The following is a 20,193-nucleotide window of genomic DNA, read 5'->3' on the forward strand; positions in this document are numbered from 1 at the left end:
CATACTTCCTGCAGTGGAAGCTCAGACTCTTTAACTACTGGACTGTCAGGGAAGTCCCAATAGTTTTATTTTTGATCAAAACAAATATACTGATGAGCAAATTCATTTCAGCAATCTCACGCTTCTTTATTATTATGGTGTCTTATTTTCAATAGTGCAAACTATTTTCTGTCAATACTGATATCTGAAGCTATTTCACTGAGGTTAGTCTTCAAATGCTAATAAATCAGGCTCAGGAAAAATTTCTATATTACAAAACTCATAAAATGTCCCTAAATCTCATGGGCTAGAGGAAAAGCTATGGAGAACGGTGCTCAGAACCAGCTGGGATTGTTTGGTCTATTTAACTGGAGTTAATTGGAGGCCCCTAGTCTTCAGCCAAATAAGCAAAGAACATACCCCATTTTACAGAAAATAGAAGAAAATAAACAGCCCTGATGGCGATATTGACCTTGAGATCACACTTCTGAATTTCTCTCAATGTGCCCACTTGAATACACATAATCATTTACCTTAACTTACACTTTTCTCTAGACATGAAATACTCAATAAACAAAACTCACTGGAAGCAAGGAGAAAGAAGAGGCTCTTTCTGAACAAACAGAGCACTTTGTACAATGTTAGGTGGAGTAACATGGTCCTTAACGAATCTTGCATAACACTTTGTACTTTAATCAAACTTTTCAGAAGGCAGCAAATATGATTAGAAACAGAATTTTAGCCTCTTCTGCTTTCTAAGTGACCATCATTAACCTCAGTGGGATGTGTCATGTGCAGACTAAAAGGGCTATTGGAGGAGTAAGTTTCCCCAACTTCACAATAATGGGCGTTAACTCCAGGGCTATGGGTGAGGGGACATGCCTGCCCAGTGGGCACACAATGCACCCTCAACACTCTTTCCCTCTGCTTTGAGCTGGGTGCTTTTCTTGGATAAGCCTGCCAAAAATTCTAAACAGTGTAGGGAGGAACTGTCCGTAACAAATCGGCGCCATACTTGCAAAAGTTTAATGTATAGAGAGCATTTGCAATGTCCCAAATTGAGACTGGGTGATCGAGGTTGCAGCACTTTCTTTTTTATAAACAAAACAACCTCACCAATTGTGGGAAATAAGCAAAACCAATGCAAATTAACCAACAAGATCATTTATCTTTTTCATCTAAACATTTTAAAAGTGTATTTTTAAAGGGCTTAAGAAAATTAGATGTTGTTAATATAAGTACTTATGCCCCTTTTCTTCTACTCAATCTGGATCTAACCAATGTTTAAGGAATTCATCAACCGCCAAATCAGAAATCTTGAACTTTCAAAATACATAATTAAATGCTAATACTTCAATCTGAAATTATATCAGCAAATAACATGCAGGAAAGTTCAAGGTAGGTACTATGCTAAGATAAATATTTCTCTAAGACCCAACTTTTCATTTCTGGAAACCAATGGAGAGATAAACCTCAAAAACATATCATGTGTTACATTTCCTATGTAACTGAAATCAGTGGAAGATTAATTTATAACTTATAGTCATTCAGTTATAAAATAACTGATTTATTTTGGAACATTTGTTTTCTGAGATTAAGACTGATTACTTCTTAAGGTTGAATCATCAAACTTTGTTTAAAGGAGGTGAGAAGTGAAAACTTACTCAAAATAATGAGATTAACCCTCACATCTACAAGCATGTTTCCAGACATTAGAAAGTTTTCTCTTAAATGTGTTTCCTTCCAGGTCTTTTGGAAAAGGGAAATGGCAACCCACTCCAGTATTCTTGCCTGGAAAATCCCATGGATAGAGGAGCCTAGTGGGGTACAGTCCATGGGGTCATAAAGAGTGAGACATGATTGATCAACTAACACTTCCAGATCTTTATTAAAACGCAAAGAGTTACATGGGCAAGGTTCATTATAAACCAAAACGTAAGAGCTCACCTGTTCTTTGATCATTTGTTCATTCATTCATTCATTCACTCACTCATTCATTCACTCAAATACTTCTTCAGTGTCCATTCTGTCCAAGGAACTAGTGAGGTACAGGAAGTCTAGAGCAGAAAGATTCAGTCCTTGCCCTCAAGGAGCATAAATGCTTTTGGGTGCGACAGAATAAAGCGGGCAACTACAACACAGGACTAGTAGGTTGGGACTGCGGAGGGAGGGGATAGCCTGCATTAAAATGGATAAAGCACTTTAAGTTTGGAATCAGGCGTTCCCAATTCCTCAGCGGGGCAGAGACTGAAGAGCACACATGGTCCCAAGAAAACGCTGCTTGTGTACAGAGTCTTGGCCCACCAGGACCTCCTACATCCCCAAGGGTGTGACTCGGGAAGGAGCAACAGGGCTTTTGAATTCACTTTTTGTACCTCCTCTGGGAAACTGAGATGATGACTTGATAGCTTCTTCTTGCTTTTTCTACTTGGAAACTCTCTCTTCAAGTTCTTTTTATTTTCCATGAGCCTCATGTCAGGTAAATTTAAAATCATCTTATAACTCACCCCCATCCTGTTCCACCTTTAGAATAACATGAAAACAATCATTTTAAAAAGTTTTAGGAGGTAGAAAAACAGGCATCACTTCACTTCTACATGTTTTGAGACCATGTCTGAGTGCTTAAGTTATCAGAGACTGGAAATCAAAATAGAGAAAACAGCAAATATTTCTATTTGCTAATGGCATTTCACTTGTGATAGTGAGAGAAATTCATTCATCAAATTTCATTCATTCATTTGTTGAATGTATATTATGCACCAGGCACCAGGCTTACTGACATGGTGCTACAGACATGAAGGCCAGTCCTCCCCTCTAGGGACTCATGGTCTAAGGGGGGAGATGGGAAGGAACCCCACAAATACAGCACAGTGAGGGGTCCCATGGTACCGCGTGCAGACCACTGCAGGGGCGGGAGCTGATGTTAGTCAACACAGAGAGGATCACTTTTAATTTTAAATATTTTTGAACAGTCAACATTTTATTTAAAATATTTAATTATGCATTTACTTTAACATGTGGAAAAAATGCATAAGTAACATACTTGAATCATTATTCCATGGATAATACTCTGTGGGATAATGCTAAGGAATATATTTAAGTTGAAAAAAGAAGTGTGCCAATTTAAAGAAAAATAGCAGTGGAGATACTAGACAAAAAGACAAAAAAAAAAAATTTGTGATGTACTACTCTGATCACTGAAGTTTGGGAAATAATGCTGTTGAATTTAGGTAAGTCAAAAAGGATGATACTTCATAAGTTTGGAATCCTTAATGTATGTTCCCTGGACTGAAATAAGTTGCCATGAGGCAATTTATGTTCTAGGAGGACACAGGTCAGGGAAGGGCACTAATGGGGCCTGGGGGATTCAGAGGGGTTTCCAGAAAGAGGAGGCTTAAAAATGACAAGTTGTGCTGGAAAGCTGTGTACCTATTAGGACCAATCATTTGCAGAATTGTTGAATCTCCTGACTGGATGGAACATGAGAATTCATGTTATCTGTAATTAACTTTAAAATGTGTTGTTGTTTAGTCACTAAGTCATGTGCAACTGTGTGCAGCTCCATGGTCTATAGCCCGCCAGGTTCCTCTGTCCATGGGATTCTCCCAGGCAAGAATACTGGAGTGGGTTGCCATTTCCTCCGCCAGGGGATCTTTCCAACCCAGGGATTGAACCAGCATTTCCTGCATTAGCAGGCGGATTCTTTACCATTGAGTCACCAAGGAAGCCCAACTTTAAAATACTTCCATATATATACACATATATATAGTGTGACATATATGTGTGCATTGGTTTTAATCCACACTCAGTGGATTTATGACTGAAATGGCCTAATGGGAATGCACTGTTTAGTTCAGCTAGGAGACTAATGAAATACCATATTCCAGAAGCAGCTCTTAAATTGTAGCAGCTATCTTCATCTTATAAATTAGTTACTCTCAATTAGCATAACTAATAATTATTAATGAGGACATTAAAAATGGTATTGAGGTTATGTGGACTGGTTAGAAACATTATCATCAGCATGCACAGCCTGCATGGGAAGGGCACCTGCTTCTAGTGACCCCAGTTGCCTATTTCCCCTGAATTGGAGTACTCCACTCAGGATTCTGACTCAGTCCTGGTCCATCCACTTAAGGCCTTCCCAGGTGGCTCAGTGGTAAAGAATCTGCCTGCCAGTGCTGGAGACATGGGTTTGATCCCTGGGTTGCAAAGATCCCCTGGAGGAGGAAATGGCAACCCACTCCAGTATTCTTGCCTGGGAAATCCCATGGACAGAGAAGCCTGGCGGGCTACAGTCCATGGGGTCGCAAAGAGCTGGACATGGCTTAGCGACTAAAAGAACAACAACATCTACTTAAAGGAGGAGTCTATCACCTGACTTTGACTAGAAGGTTCCTCCTATTGCTAGAATATTCTCACATCAAACTTGAGGGAGCTTTTCCTTCAAGTTGCCGGCTATCAATGCACCCTCCTATCAGAACAGAGGACAGAAGCATGGTGGGCCCATAGGACAGGTGGAGGGCCATTTCTGTGCCTGCTTGCTAAAACATGTTTCTAGGTGTGGTAGAGTTCTGTCTGAGATTTGCCTTCGCTATATTACTCCAGAAGCAGGTACAGACCTCCACCACCATCAAACCATCTGTCTCCAACTGCAGCTGTGATCTACCAGGAAGAAACGGATAATTCTTTAAGGCTAAATGTGCTAGGCAGATCTTAGCTAAACCTCCTGCAGAGAGGTTAAGTGATTTGCCCAAAATCACACAGCTAGTTGGTGGTAGAACAGAGTTTAGAATGCTGTGCTTCTTGTTACCGCCTTCTCAGGCAACCGATGATTGAAGACCAGGTTTACTCAACTGGATTATGTACGGAACTTTTAAACAATGCACAGGCTCAGGTCTAGCCCAGGAGATAGTGATTCTGGAGAGCTGTGGGAGGGACCCAGGTATCCATGCTTTTTAAAATTTTGCACAGGTGCCTCTGATACACACACATACAGTTGAGAATCACTGGACTAGACCATGGTACTAATAAGTATCATCTAGGGACTTCCCTGATGGTCTAGTGGTTAAGAATTCACCTGCCAATGCAGGGGACATATGTTTGATCCCTGGTCCAGGAAGATCGCACGTACTTCAGAGCAACTACTGAGCTGGAGCTCTGGAGCCTTCAAGCCACAGCTACTGAACCGTGAGCCTAGAGCCTGTGGTCCACAGCAAGAGAAGCCACTGCAATGAAACGCCCACATATCGCAAAGAAGAGCGGTCCCTGCTCACTGTAACTAGAGAAAGTCCTCACATAGCAATGAAGACACAGTGTAGTAAAAAAAAAAAGAACAGTTTATAAAAAAAATTAAGTACCATCTACCGAACATTTTCTCTGGGCTTGGCCCTGTGCTTGACATGCTCTGTATTATTTCATTTTTACCACAAACCATTAAAAGAGGTATCTGCAGCATTTTACAGATGAAGAAACTCATGCAGAGAGAAGTTAAGTAACTTGTTCAAAGGGATAGTTTACAAACGGCAAGACTGAGAATCTAGATTCACCTCCTCTATGGATATGTTCTCAGCCATGATATCTGCCGCATACCATGGGACAGGGTGCTGCTCAGAGTTTCTAAAGCAGGGGTCACGAATCACCAGAGAGAGGTGGATGATGTAAATGATCGAGATGGTCAAACAGGAACCAGAGTGTGCTGGAGACCACGTGCTCCTCTAAAAGTTTTTGAGTTTTAATTGCGGGCAGCTATTTTGAAAGTTTTGAGAGTAATTCTGCAGAGAAACTGGAACTCCCATACATTGCCATGGGAATGCAAAAAGGTTCAGTCACTTTGGAACCACTTTTGCAGGTCCAAATTAAAATCCATTTTAATTTATGAAATTAAAATATATACATACCTTATGAACTGGCAGTCCTACCCCTAGATACTTACTCAACAAAAATGAAAACCTAAAAAATGATGTGTGCACAAATGTTCACGGCACCATTATTCATAATAGCTCTGAACTGGAAGCAACCTACAGGTTCATAAACTGGTGAGTGAGAAACAAATTGCAGCATATTTCTACTATGGAATATTACTCGGCCATTAAAAGGAATGAAATACTAATACACACAACAACGTGGATGAATTTCAAGATCTCTATGTTGACTGAAAGAAGTCTTACACAAATGATCATGTGCTGTATAATTCCATTTATGTGAAATTCTAGAAAAGGCAAAACTAACATCAGAGAGCAGATCAGAGTCTGCTTGGGACAGGGATGGAGGAAGTGAACTGAGTGCAAAGGGCCTGACTTTTTAGCGAGAGAACTGGTCTCTGTCCAGATGTATTGTGGTGGTTACCTAATTGCATCCCATGACCAAAATTCATCAAATCTACATTTAAAATGTGTGAATTTTATTATATGTAGATAATATTTCAATTTTAAAAACAAACCCAAACTGTGCAGACTGGGGGAAAAAAAAACCAACTCTGCAAGCTGCTTACGCCCCACAGAGTTCCAGTTTTCAACCCCTGGTCTCAGTAGAGAGATTCCGATTTAGCTGCCCCAGCGGAAACACAAAAGATGACAAGTCATCCATCATCCTGGCCTGGGGAAAGATGGGGAAGCTTGCGTTCATCCTCCTTCTTCCATTTCTCCTCCATCAGGTGCAAAATGCTCCCAGGCTGCCCCCTGGCTGTTCAGCACCTCCTGTCCCGGCACCCAGCTCACATCTCATTCTTCTGCTAACAAGGCGACTCCAAAACCACCCTTGCTGTCAGCCCTCCTCTCGGCCTCCCGTATTCCAGGCCATCCCTCGGTGCTCTGTGCAAGGCAGAGACAAACTTCACTTGGTTAACACCCCACTGAGCAGGTGCCAGGACTGATGCTGATTAAATTATCAAGTACCGACAGATGACAAAGACAATTTGTGAATCCTTAACCCAACTTCAATTATTGTCATTCAGTCTGTTAGGGAATACTTGGGAGGGAAATGGGGCTATTTCTAGAATCCACCATATTTATCTCCTCCACGCGGTGACCTGCCTGCTTTGTTTATAGACACACTTTATCACCAATATTATCATGAAACACCTTAAAATTAACACATGCAAGTGATCTGTGTGGACAGCATAGAACAGTACACATAGATCTCAGCACCCAATTATCAAAGTTCAGTGCTCTTAACCATTAGGTGGCGGAAGCCTGAGCCACATTAGAGTCAGCCCTTCAATTTTCTGGAGAACTAATGCATGCCAACCACATGCTGCTCAGCTTTTCTGAACCTCTATCAACGCCAATAATAACTTGATTAGAAAAGATCAACTACAAAACCAAATTCACTACGTATAGTAGTGAGAGCTATCATGTTAAGTTAAAGGAAAAGGCAGAACTTAAAATTGTACTAAAGTCACATAAAGGAAAATACCAACATTTAAGTAAAGACAAAAAATAATGAGGAAAAGGTCATTGTAGGTGTGTTATGAGCACTTTCTTTTAAAAACTGTTCTCTTTTGCCCTGGCAACACTATTTGTGTAATAAATACAAATGGGAAATCGCACAGACAGGGTCCCCAGCCGGGACACTGTGCTTACCTGTCACCCATCGACCAGTTACCATCTGTGTTGACTGCTCATACTTCCTTCTCCGTATAGATTTGAAAGGCCATGGGATTTTGCAGTACCCTGCCAGGTACCTGCAAGTATTTCATCAGCGCTTTAGTCATGCTGATGAGGACAGCTACTCCTTCCCAGGCTGTCTGCTAAGCATTTCTATTTGTAAATGGAAATACTAAAAGCCAGAGAACTTGATTAACAAGGCAGGTGTGCACCTAGAAAGAACCCTAGTGCTGAGAGGGAACTTTCAATCAAGAAATTTTTAGAAAGTGATGTCTTGACAAGGCACATGGTTAATACATTTTTTTCCCCAAAGCAAAACTGGGTTAAAAATTTCAAGTCCTATTAAAGCAAAATTGTTGCCAGAAAAAAAAAAAGGGGGGTGGGTGGCGGAGATGATAGTAGGTCCAGGCCAATTTCAGTCAATGTTGTGAAATTTGAATCCAGGCTATCCAGCCTCTCTGATCTGTGGCCTCCTAAAATCCTCCAGATTCTAGCTCCCCTCCACCCCCAGACCAACCTATTCTCAGATTATGTCACATGCAGCAGAGCTGAGACAAGTTATAGGAAGCCCACACAACACTGAAGAGACAGCAAAGCCTAACAATTAAGAGGACAAGCTCTAAAGGAATTGTTCTGAGCACTGGCTCTGGATGGTACTTTCAAAGGCACGGTGTCCCAAAAGAAAAATCCCACCTTTTGGTGGAAGTCTATCCTGCCTACACACATAACCACCTACATTTCCAACACCTGTCAGAATGCTTAGAGAAACCCCATGAAACCCGTGACATTCAAGAGGAAATTAGAACTTGCAAAAATTAAACAGCAATGTGCTACATAAAAACAATGAAAGAGTTTGATCTTTTAAGGCTCATGCTGCCCAGAGGACATAGTAGGTGCTCAATAAGAGAATAATAATGAGAAGAACAATTGGAGCCTGGATTTTCAGGCCTCTTATCAGTCAAGCTTTTATCTCCCCAGAGTGTGGTGGGGGCAGGGTGGGCTGGGAGGGAGATGACACTTCTGCACAGCTGTAAGCGATCTGAGAGGTGATCTACTAATTGTTAAAACAGGAGCCCCAGAAAACGAAAGGCAAAAATCACAGAATTGACAACAGAACTGATCTGCATTATCTGCCATGTCTGCCTTGCAAGATGCTACTTCTGTTTGTTTTCTTAGTCTGCAATCTCTTAACTTTGCCTGGGTAAATCTCACCCCTCCTTCAAGGGCCATTATAAATGCCCTGCCATCCATGAAACTCATCCTAATTCCTCCAAGTTGGCAATGATCTCCACTCAGAGCTGCACACGGGGTTTCTGCTCAGCATCCATCTGGAAGTCATGTTTCCTCTACACTCCTCATCCCTCTTCGGTTAGGATGTGAGTTTTCTGAGGGCAAGAGCCATCCTCCATCCCTACATACAGAGCAAAGTTCCTTGCAAAGGAACTTGCAAAATGTGGAGTGAATTGTTGCTTAGTTGTTCAGTCATGTCTGACTCTTTGTAACCCCATGGACTGTAGTCCACTGGGTTTCTCTGTCCATGGGATTTCCCAGGCAAGAGTGGGAAAGATTTCCCAGGTACTGGAGTGGGTTGCCATTTCCTTCTCCAGGGGATCTTCCTGACCCATGAATAGAATTGCTCTCTACTGCATCAGCAAGTGGATCCTTTATCGCTGAGCCAACAGGGAAGCCCATGGAGTGAATTATCATTTTCTTAATAAAAGCTTCTAGGATAGGAGCATTAAGAGGGGAAATCAGTTTCTAAAGGTAAGTCATTTTTATTGCTGGAGATTAGACTTTTTCTCTGGAGAGAGAGAAGAGAAACGGGAAGTACAGAATGCCGTAAGGATGCCTAGCCTACAGTAGGTGGGCTTGTATGAGGCTGTCATGATGAAGCACGGGGCAGACATGCCTCTTTTTCCAGATGTATCAGCAGACTCCATCAATGAATACAGATGCCACAGCTGGCTTTGCCAGGCAGCATTTGGAATGACCCCCTAAATCCAGCCTCACTATATTACTTAGAGGGACACTTAAACCTCAAAGAAGATTCATCTAAGGAAAATGGCTCATGGGATTTCATTCCCCCTAAGGCTTCCATGCCTTATGTCAGTAAGTCATCAATAATTAAATAGTAACAGTTAAAACAAGACCACCCAAGCATACAGGCCCAAGGGTTGAGCTATAGAAATGGTTTGCATGGTCCTCTTATCTAGGGTGATTTTAAAGATCATCCATGGTTCCTGGTTTAAAATGGCACCAGCTTGATGGCTCTGGATGCTGCACCTATCAAAGTGCCCATTAAACTGGAATGAAAAAAAAAAAAGATGATAATTTATGACATCCAAACTGTCACCACAAGTTGTCAGAACCTGCAAGGATTTTCTACTGCTGCAAAAATGAATTGGGCTGAAAAATGTAAGCAGTAGTCCACCTCCCACGAAGTCTGCTGTGAGATAAAAAATGTGAGTTCTGTTACAACTAGAAACCAAGCATCTGTCTTTCTTATAGTGGATGCTGCCACTTAGGAGACATATGAACTACTGTAGTCAATCCTCCTTTTCCACACTCCTCACCTTTCTTTTCCATAGCCAATAAGAAACTACAGTTCCTCGGTAAACAATAAATCAATACTGGGTAGTGACAAGCAAGGTATGGTGAACCCTGGGAAGCATGGTCTTCATAAGTAAAGTGTGTTTGCATGCAGTGGTAGAGGGTAAAGATGGGAAGGAGGTAACAGGTGTACAGCCAAGGGTTGGACACTTTTGATGCCAGAGTCAAGGAGGAGGGGAAGGAAGACGTCCCATTTCATTCCCATGAAGACAGTCTGGAGACGGAGGGCTCTCTCTCAACAGAGTTGATCACATAACACTGCCATCCATTTGCAGACCCAAGAAGAGGATTTAAAAACTAACCAAACCAAACAAAAATGTGCAACAACATGAAGACGATGGAAAAAAAAGATCCTATAGAACAAGGGAAAGAAAATGACATCCTAAAGTGTCAGAGGGAAAATGCAATTCTGAAAATTGCATGCTAAAGAAACCTATACATGTTTTTGAAAATTGTTTGGCTTCTTCAATAAAAACAGTAAGAGTATAGCCTTTATAAAATGAAGGGCAGAAAACTGTAAAGTAAAACCTGTGAGGTTTAAAAAAGATAAAAGGTTAAAAGATGAAGCAATGGATGGGGTAAAGAAGAGATTTCATAGAACCAGTAATAGAATTAATATTCACAGAGAAAATTACTGGAATGATCTATGCCAAAACGTTAATAGTTGATACCTGTCACTAGTGTGACTATGGATTACTTTCTCCCTGTTTCTTGATACTTATTATTATTATTTTTTACAAAATTAAAGGTTTTTTAAATCTTTCAGTAGAAAAAGTTTTTAATTAGGAAAAGTATAATTATGAAGATGTGGTATTTTAGCAACACATTTATGATACAATATTAAGTCAGAGGAGCAATCTAACATTATACATGGATCATGACTGAAAGAATAAAGGGAAATACTTATATCAACAGAGTAGCTTGTTTTAAGGAAGAAGGATTAAAACAATTTTTTTCTTTAAAAAATTTCTTTAATATATCTATCTTATGTTTCACAGTAAAAAATTGACTTAGAATGACCCCTCAAATAAAACGTTAGTCATATCCTCGGTGTGATGGCACTACAGAAAAAGAAATCCTTCTGATGCCAATACCTACTTTCAGTCCACAGTTTCCCAGAGACTATCAGGTTCACTTTCATGTTCAAACCAATTACTACTACTACAATTTAGGCTAAGTCCCTGGAGGATAGGGCCTTTTGTTTTTGTCTTATACTCTATGCCTAGCATTTAGCTTAGTGTTGAGAAAATTGCAAAAGCTCATGAAATAATTGGTGAATGAACAAAGGAATAACAGAAGGAAAGACTATTCCATCTTAGAGATAGGTACAGCCATGGGTAAAAAGATTCTTTGCATTCATTCAGTTTTTACACAGCATCTCCAATGTTGAAAACTGCAAGGATGCTTTGCTTCTAGAATTCTCATCATTCATCATAGATTACATGCTCCATGGAAATCCAGTCAGAGCCAAAACCTGGTGCCATATTTTTATTTCTCTTTTTCCATTTCAAAAGAAAAAGCTGTAGTTAATTCTAATTTTCCTGCGGGCAGAGGGAAAGGGAACTTTTCATGTGTGTGAAAGAATGGCACCCCCTCAGCCACCTGAGGACAGTTCCTCCCAGGAACACCTGTTTGCTCCAACTGAAGCTTGTCCAAATTGAGTCCTGGGGATCAGGAGCTTGCTCTTCAAATGTCCCACCATTCTACAATATTTATTCCCCACCTGTCTGATGGCCGTGATAGCTTGGGAACGCTCCAGCCAGGGAAAGCTGTTGCTTGGCCCTGACATGGCAGAGCTAACAGCATCTAATGTTTACCCAGAATCTGGTCTGAATCCAGTTACTCTGGAGTTCAAAAATAGCTCCTTTTCCTTTTCAGTTTATCAGTCTCAGAAAAAATTCTTAAGGAGGGCAGAGGTAAATAATTTTTTATCCTCCTGACCAATATGCTGCAAAAGCAAGTTATACCTTTCACTTTGCCTCTTAAATCTGATTTTTGGGTTTTCCACTCAGTGGCATGTTAAATAGTTGGCCATTACTAAAAATGAGGATTGGTAAATTCATTTTTCCAACATGAGAGCTACTGAAAATCCAGAAGGTAAAAATGCAATAAAACTGATCTTAAACACATAATTTAACATGCAATTCAGGGAAGGAAAAAGATGTCCATGTTAAACTCCAATTATAATGGTGAAATAATGTTTCATTTAAAAAATTCCAGCCATGAGAAAACTGTACATTTGAAAAGCTTACATAAAGCCTTATAAAATAAGAGACCTTTTATCTCCTCCAGATCCATGAGCCAGAAAATACTTTATCTATGCAATTTCAAGGCACATAAAAACCCCAGTGAAAAAATAAAATGTTCTTGTTTTCTTTATACAGAAGCTTTAAAAATTATCCATATAAATAGCTTGGCCTTGAACAGACAGATTAAAAGAGCTAAAGGCTATGGCTTCAGATCACATATACAGAACAGAAAATGAATGCTTTTCTTCATTGGCTGGGCAAGTTTGCTACTAACTAGATTTCTATAAACCCATTTGATGAGAAAGATTTCACTGGAATATATGAAAAAAAAATTCAATGTTTTAAAGTGATATACTTATCAACTAATTAATGGATCACAATAAAATAATCCATGTACTCTACCAACGTTCTTCACATCTATTCATGAATCTCAAATATAGAAGCTATAGTCAATATGTAGTATAATTCCAAAGACCATAGAATTTTCTAAACACATTATTTTAGTCAAGGGTATGAAAGTTCTTAGTATCTTTCTAAAATTGGGGTAAATAAAATGTGTGAAAAGATTTTTCATAATTGTTTGCAATTATGAAACTATTTTTTCTATTGAGGTGCCTTCAAGCCTTTCTTATTTACTTGAAGAAAATCTTAAACTCTACTGAAATTAAAACAAATTCTCAAGAAAGATTTGGGTCATATTTATTTTATAAGCAGATGCAGTTACAAGTTGTTAACTTCCTATATACCCTCAACACAATTGTGGACAAATAAGATCTCTCTAACACCATCCTTCCTACCCTGGATTCAGTTTCTGCCGCTGGAAGTTATTACTTTGAGGCTGCCATAAAAAGGGAAGCAGCGTACCTCATGGGTGGGTTAAGAATTAGGCAGCAACTTTGAGGATGCCGTCTCACCTATAAAATCGTAACTGACCGTGGGCACCAGATTTCTTCTTCTTGTTGCAGCCTACAGCCTTTATCTCTCACTGACCATGAAGCACAAATGACTATGCACTATTGTTTCTTAAAAACTTTAAGGTACCCAGGAGTAGAGTACTGAGTTTGTTGAATCTCTGGTGACTACCAGATTCCCTTTGACACAGTAAACATGGTGTACACATTTGCTATTGAAGAAGATGCTGCTAAGCTGTTGTTGCTAAGAACATGGTTTCTGAGGCTAATACCAGGGTATTGGTCCAACTCTGCCCCATCTTGATAGAATGACTTTAGGCAAGACCCAACTTTTGTAGGGCTCAATTATTTATGACATAAGGATAATAATGATGATGCCAAATCACAGACTTCCTCTGAAATTTGCATTAAATGATAATGTACATGGATGTGCCTTACAAACTATAAGGCCTTATAGAGATTTTAATTGTTATGATTGTCTTTAAGGACTTAATTTTGATAAATGGTCTGATTTCCCAAAGGAAGGACCCCTGAAAAGTTTCTTGTTAAACTTTGTCGGAAATTCAAAATAAGTATTTCTTACAGACCAACACATTTCAAACAAGCCAGAATATCAAAGCCTGTAAGTGGCATTTAGCTAAGACATTTGTACACAGTTCTGTAACAATGTCTCATTTCTCAACTTTTTTGGAGTTGGTTGGGGACTCTTTAGAAAATTTTAAGGAAAAGTCTCAGCATGATGCATACACACACATACACAAAAATTTTCAGAAAGTTCCAGTGGTTCAGAGACTCTGTGAAACCCTCCCTAGGATAGGCACCACTGCTGTATGCCCTGAGATAAAGAGCATGGTTTTTCTGAAAATACTTGGGGACTCTCCTGATTCAGACACTTTTAACTGATATAAGAATTAAAAAGCTGAGAGGTTTTTTTTTTTTTTATCATAAAATCATTAAGATATCAGAAGATGGACAATGGAGTGGCTATGTAAACTATAAGAAACTATGCTGTTCTTTCATAATTCTAAGTCTGTTTAACCTTCTTTTAAATTTTTTCATAAAATTTACCATTTTTGCATTTTACCCATTGATTGATAGTCATACTTTAGTTCCAAAGTCCTTCACACAATTTTACAAAAGAAGCCGCTAACTTTCTAAGTAGGCTACTGAGGTTAAAAAAAGAAAATGCCTCCTGTCATTTCAGCTACTATCTTGTCAAAAAATGTTGGAAATAATTTAAAAGAAGAAAAAGAAAACTACCTCAATTAATACAAGCAAGGTGACCAACTTTTGTAGTTTAAGAAATATTTTAATTACACTTCTGGATATTGAATATCTTTCTTTATAAACAGTGCTTTCTTTCTTTCTTTTTCTTTTTTTTCCCATGAATGCAAAGAATTCTTTCTTAACACCTAGATGACAAAAAATCTCAAGATGTACACAGTTGTTTCTTATTATGGCTTCCTTGGAAAACATTTCTGGGAAAGCACAATTCCCAGCCACTTACTTTGTTTACAACAGACAAAACTGCTTGTGTGGTATAAATAGGAGTCTGTCCTTAAATGCTGCTGAAAAATAAAATACAACCATGAAAAGGAGCTATTTCCTGCCCCCAAGGTGGCTTAAAAAAAAAAAATCTTAGCTACTTTAGGAACAGTACCAAAGCATAAATAATAATTACCAATCACCACACAATAAAAGACTAATTTTACAAAAAAAAAAAAAAAAAGGAAAAAGAAAGAAAGAAAAAAAAGGAGCTACGTATTTTAAAGATGCCCTCAGAATTGTCAGCATTAGAAGATTTTCTTCTCCTACAAGATTCTGAAACCCCTTTTTGTCCTCTTGCATTTGCGATGTATATCTATAACTCGTTCTTGTTTGTGCAGATAAGCCTCGCCTTGTCTCCCTAACTGGACTTTCAAAAGAAGATTCACAGTTGTTTGACTTTTGATCTGGGGAGCAGCTAGCTCGACCACCTGCACTGTGCATGGGCTGTTACTGAGCCTGCTTTGTCCCATCTTATAACACAGTGAGCCTTTTAAAATTGATGTGTGAATACACTAATTTACAATGTGAGCGTTCAAACAAAAAAATATGGTGGCGGCGGCGGCGGTGGCAGAGCAGGAAGGGGGAGATGTGTGAAGCGGGAAGCCCGGGCACCCGCTTTAGGAAAGTTCAGATATTGCTCACTGCCTCTGGCGTCTAATGAAACAGATGGCCAAAGGCCTCCCTCAGCTTACAATGGAGCAGACAGTGGTGTAATGTTGTGGGGGTCTGGAATTGGAAAAATGTTGTTTGGTGATGGTATATGTTAATAAGTAGCTATTTACAAGGTGGGGGCGGCAGGGTGAGCTGAGGGCTCCATTACTTGTTTACAAGGAAGGCCCAGGGCTCCCTGCTTCCAGTTAACAGCTCAAGGCTGCATTCAAAGAAAGCGTTGACGGTGAAGGTGACATGCACTCTTCATATTCTACATTGCATTAAAGAATGGCATGCTTCCTGGGGATAAAAGGAAAAAATCACAAAAGAAAGGTAATTCGTGAATTAGGTCAAATTGTGACTCACATCCAAGGAAAATATCAATATAAGATGCTTTTCCACTGTGATTAAATAATGGACAAAAATATTCTGTTACTGTGAAGTTACTTATTTTATCTTTGAAAGAACATGTTTACATGGTAGCCAAAGTGCAACGGATAAAAACCTGCGGGGTTTCAACTAAATGACATCCAGGAACCTAGACGTCAACTTTGAAACTATTCTTGACCATTCTTCCAAAGACTATTCATTGACCAGGCCCAGGCCCAGGCTGAGGGAACATGGCCCCATGTAAATGCAACGGGGGTCCTGACCACCAGCAGCTTACGGTCTAGACCGAGACCCCTGAAGAAAACTGGTCACATAGAAACTCCTCATTCTCCCCCGGGTAGGGATCTGACACAAGAACTGTCATCCTCACCCTGCTATGCCCCTCCCCCCACCTCCCCCTGTAAACTAGTCCATCTGGGCCTGTCTCAGCAGCCTGAAAAGCTATGGTTGACCTCAACTAAAGGCTATTCTCATGGGAAATAGATGGAGAGACAGTGGAAACAGTGCCAGACTTTATTTTTTTGGGCTCCAAAATCACTGTGGATGGTGACTGCAGTCATGAAATTAAAAGACACTTACTCCTTGGAAGGAAAGTTATGACCAACCTAGATAGCATATTAAAAAACAGAGACATTACTTTTGGCAACAAAGGTCCGTCTGGTCAAGGCTATGGTTTTTCCAGGGGTCATGTATGGATGTGAGAGTTGGACTGTGAAGAAAGCTGAGCACCGAAGAATTGATGCTTTTGAACTGTGGTGTTGGAGAAGACTCTTGAGAGTCCCCTGGACTGCAAGGAGATCCAACCAGTCCATCCTAAAGGAGATCAGTCCTGGGTGTTCATTGGATGGACTGATGCTGAAACTGAAACTCCAATACTTTGGCCACCTCATGAGAAGAGTTGACTCATTGGAAAAGACCCTGATGCTTGGAGGGATTGGGGGCAGGGGGAGAAGGGGACAACAGAGGATGAGATGGCTGGATGGCAATACCGACTCGATCAACATGAATTTGAGTAAGCTCTGGGAGTTGGTGATGGACAGGAAGGCCTGGCGTGCTGCGATTCATGGGGTCGCAAAGAGTTGGACACGACTGAGGGACTGAACTGAACTGAAAGGCTATTCTCATTTTATCCAAAACTGTGGATCCTCTGATTGTGTCTCCTACTTTGCTTTCAGGTAGGACATTTTCTACCTGTCCGGTATCTATACAGGCATTTGTTGAAAGTCCATGCTTTGGGGGTACTAAATGATTCCTGGCTTTGTTTTCTTTTTTCACTTGGATACCCTCTGCTATTCAGCTGGCTGCACAATAGCATGGGGAAATATGTAAAATCCCTTAGGGATGAGGGAGAGGATAAAAAAGATCTACAAGAAGATGACAACAAGGCCCTTAATAACTACAATATACACAAAGACTTCCCCAGTGGCTCAGACGGTAAAGCGTCTGCCTACAGTGCGGGAGACCTGGGTTCAATCCCTGGGTCGGGAAGATCCCCTGGAGAAGAAAATGGCAACCCACTCCAGTACCCTTGCCTGAAAAATCCTATGGACAGAGGTGCCTGGAAGGCTACAGTCCATGGGGTCCCAAGGAGTCAGACACGACTGAGTGACTTCATTTTCACACAAAGCAAAGTAGAAGACGTTAGTGCCTTGTTTTTCAGTTGCTAAGTCGTGTCTGATTTTGTGACCCCATGAGAGAAGGACAAACTACCCTGAAGAGTCAGAGCAGAGATCATTTCTGGCTGGGAGAATGATCAGGGCTTGATGAAGATAATGGCATTTCACCTGAGATCCACAGTATAGACAAAAGTTCACCTGCAACATTCTGAAGAACACATCTGTTGTTTCTGCCCACCTAGTATCTATTATCCTTTTTAGTAAAAGCCCAGGATTTTTCTAAGGGAACTCCTGTCAGTTTGTGTGCCCATCCCCTCCATGAGGTTCCAGGCCTAAAATATCAGATCATAGATTAATGAGATTTTACACAACCAGAGCCACCCAGAACCAGTAAGACTCAATGCTATGACTTTTAGGGGGAACAAAAATAGCTAGATTCAACAGGTGTCACTGAAAGAGGTGGCAAAAGCCTTGTCTCCACAAGGAGGCACCCTGATGAAGGATGGAACCACACACAAGGGAGCTGAGAGGGGAGATGAAAAGAGCAACACCTGATTGTAATGACCTTTTGATTGCTTGAACCCTTAGATTCCACTGTGTTTGTAGTCACTTCTGCCCTTGAACTATTTAGTTACATGTGACAATTCAGTTCAGTTCAGTTCAGTTGCTCAGTTGTGTCTGACTCTTTGTGACCCCATCAACTGCAGCACGCCAGGCTTCCCTGTCATTACCAACTCCCGGAGCCTACTCAAACTCATGTCCATCAAGTCAGTGATGCCATTCAACCATTTATCATCTGTCATCCCCTTCTCCTCCTGCCTTCAATCTTGCCCATCATCAGGGTCTTTTCCATTGAGTCAGTTCTTCGCATCAGGTGGCCAAAGTATTGGAGTTTTAGCTTTAGCATCAGTCCTTCCAATGAATATTCAGGACTGATTTCCTTCAGGATTGACTAGTTTGATCTCCTTGCAGTCCAAGAGACTCTCAAGAGTCTTCTCCAACACTGAAGTTCAAAAGCATCAAAATAAAAGCTTTCTTTGTGGTCCAACTCTCACATCCATACATGACTACTGGAAAAACCATAGCTTTGACTAGAGGGACCTTGGTTGGCAAAGTAATGCCTCTGCTTTTTAATATGCTGTCTAGGTTGGTCATAGCTTTTCTTTCAAGGAGCAAGCATCTTTTAATTTCATGGCTGCAGTGACCATATGCAGTGATTTTGGAGCCCCCCAAAATATTGGAGCCCCCCCAAAATTATGTCCCTCTTTTGTTTATAGGCAGTTCAATGTGGCCTTCTCTTACTTGCATTCAGATCCCTGACTAATACAAGTGACAAAGAGAGAATATGCCATGTGGAAGTATGAAATGAAATCTAATGAAAATCTAAGGTGGGCTATGGAGATGGGAAATAGTTCATTTTAGTAGGGACAGAAGGTATATCCAGAGGGAGTAGCAGCAAATAAGACTAGAACATTCACTGGAAGACCCTGGGGGTGAGACTGAGGAGGACATGTGTCAGCAGGCAATGGGGAACCTCGGGAGGTTTCTAAGCAGGAAAGAAAACAGTACTAGGTTTGCACTTTGGAAGATGAACTGGCCAATAATATCTAGAACGGCATACGAGGGGATGAAGAGTCATAGACTAACCCGGAGGCTCCCCTCCCTAAATTGTCCAGTGAGAGAGAAGGACTGAGCTTGAATGGGGCTTCCCCAAGGACTCAGCAGGTAAAGAATCTGCCTGTGATGCAAGAGACACAGGAGACGTGGGTTCCATCCCTGTGTCAGGAAGATCCCCTGGAGAAGGAAATGGCAACCCACTCGGCTGAGCAACTAAGCTCACACGTGGGAGCCTGAAGGGTCTCTCTGCTCTGGGCAGGCCTTGATTACTGTGGGCAGTTCAAGCAGCATTGTTGAGCAGAAAGGGAGGGTGGTGGTACCAGAACACGGACATAAGGAAAGTATGAGACTTTATTTTTATCACTCATTTTAAATTTTCTAAAAATTACTAGGGAAATCTGGGAGTGAAAACCAAAAAATGAAAATTTAAAAACATTCATTTAAAATTCATCAACCTCAAGAAATTATTAATTGACATTTTGATTTTAGTCTTTGCTCCCTGGCTTTTTTTTTTTTTTTAAAGCAACAATGATGATCATAGTCAGCATTTCAACATTTATTTAAACTTTATTACCTACCAAACACTGTTGTGTGTACTTGGTATGTATGGACTATTGTTATCGCCATTTTACATACAGGAAAACTTAGGTAGAGAGAGTGAGATTCTTGCCCAAAGTTAATAGCTAGAAAGTGGCAGAGACATTGTTACCCCAGAGCCTACCTCTTATTCACGAAACCATATGCTTCTTGATAAATACACAGAAAGGTCATTGTGAATAATCAAACAAAACTGTAATTGTTTTCTCCAATGAGGAGAAGGCTCCAGGTGATACAAAATCATTCATAAAAAAATTTACTAATACCAAAGGTAAGGAAGATGCTAGGCTCACCCCCACACACTTTTGTTGGTTCTGATGAATGTCACATAGTCTAGGCTTAAAAATAAAGCAATTCTAAAGGACTCTATAAAAATAAGCTCACCAAGGACTTCACTGGTACACAGCAGATTCTGTGT

The 20,193-nt window shown here is 40.4% G+C and overlaps 1 protein-coding gene across 6 annotated transcripts in view; it reads right to left on the reverse strand.

Annotated features, from left to right (window-relative positions):
• The window catches only part of VTI1A (vesicle transport through interaction with t-SNAREs 1A), a 368,250-nt gene that overhangs the window by 121,060 nt on the left and 226,997 nt on the right, over window positions 1–20,193 (reverse strand). The window lies entirely within an intron of this gene.

This window comes from Cervus canadensis, chromosome 8, assembly GCF_019320065.1.
Source record: "Cervus canadensis isolate Bull #8, Minnesota chromosome 8, ASM1932006v1, whole genome shotgun sequence".
Taxonomy (NCBI): domain Eukaryota; kingdom Metazoa; phylum Chordata; class Mammalia; order Artiodactyla; family Cervidae; genus Cervus; species Cervus canadensis.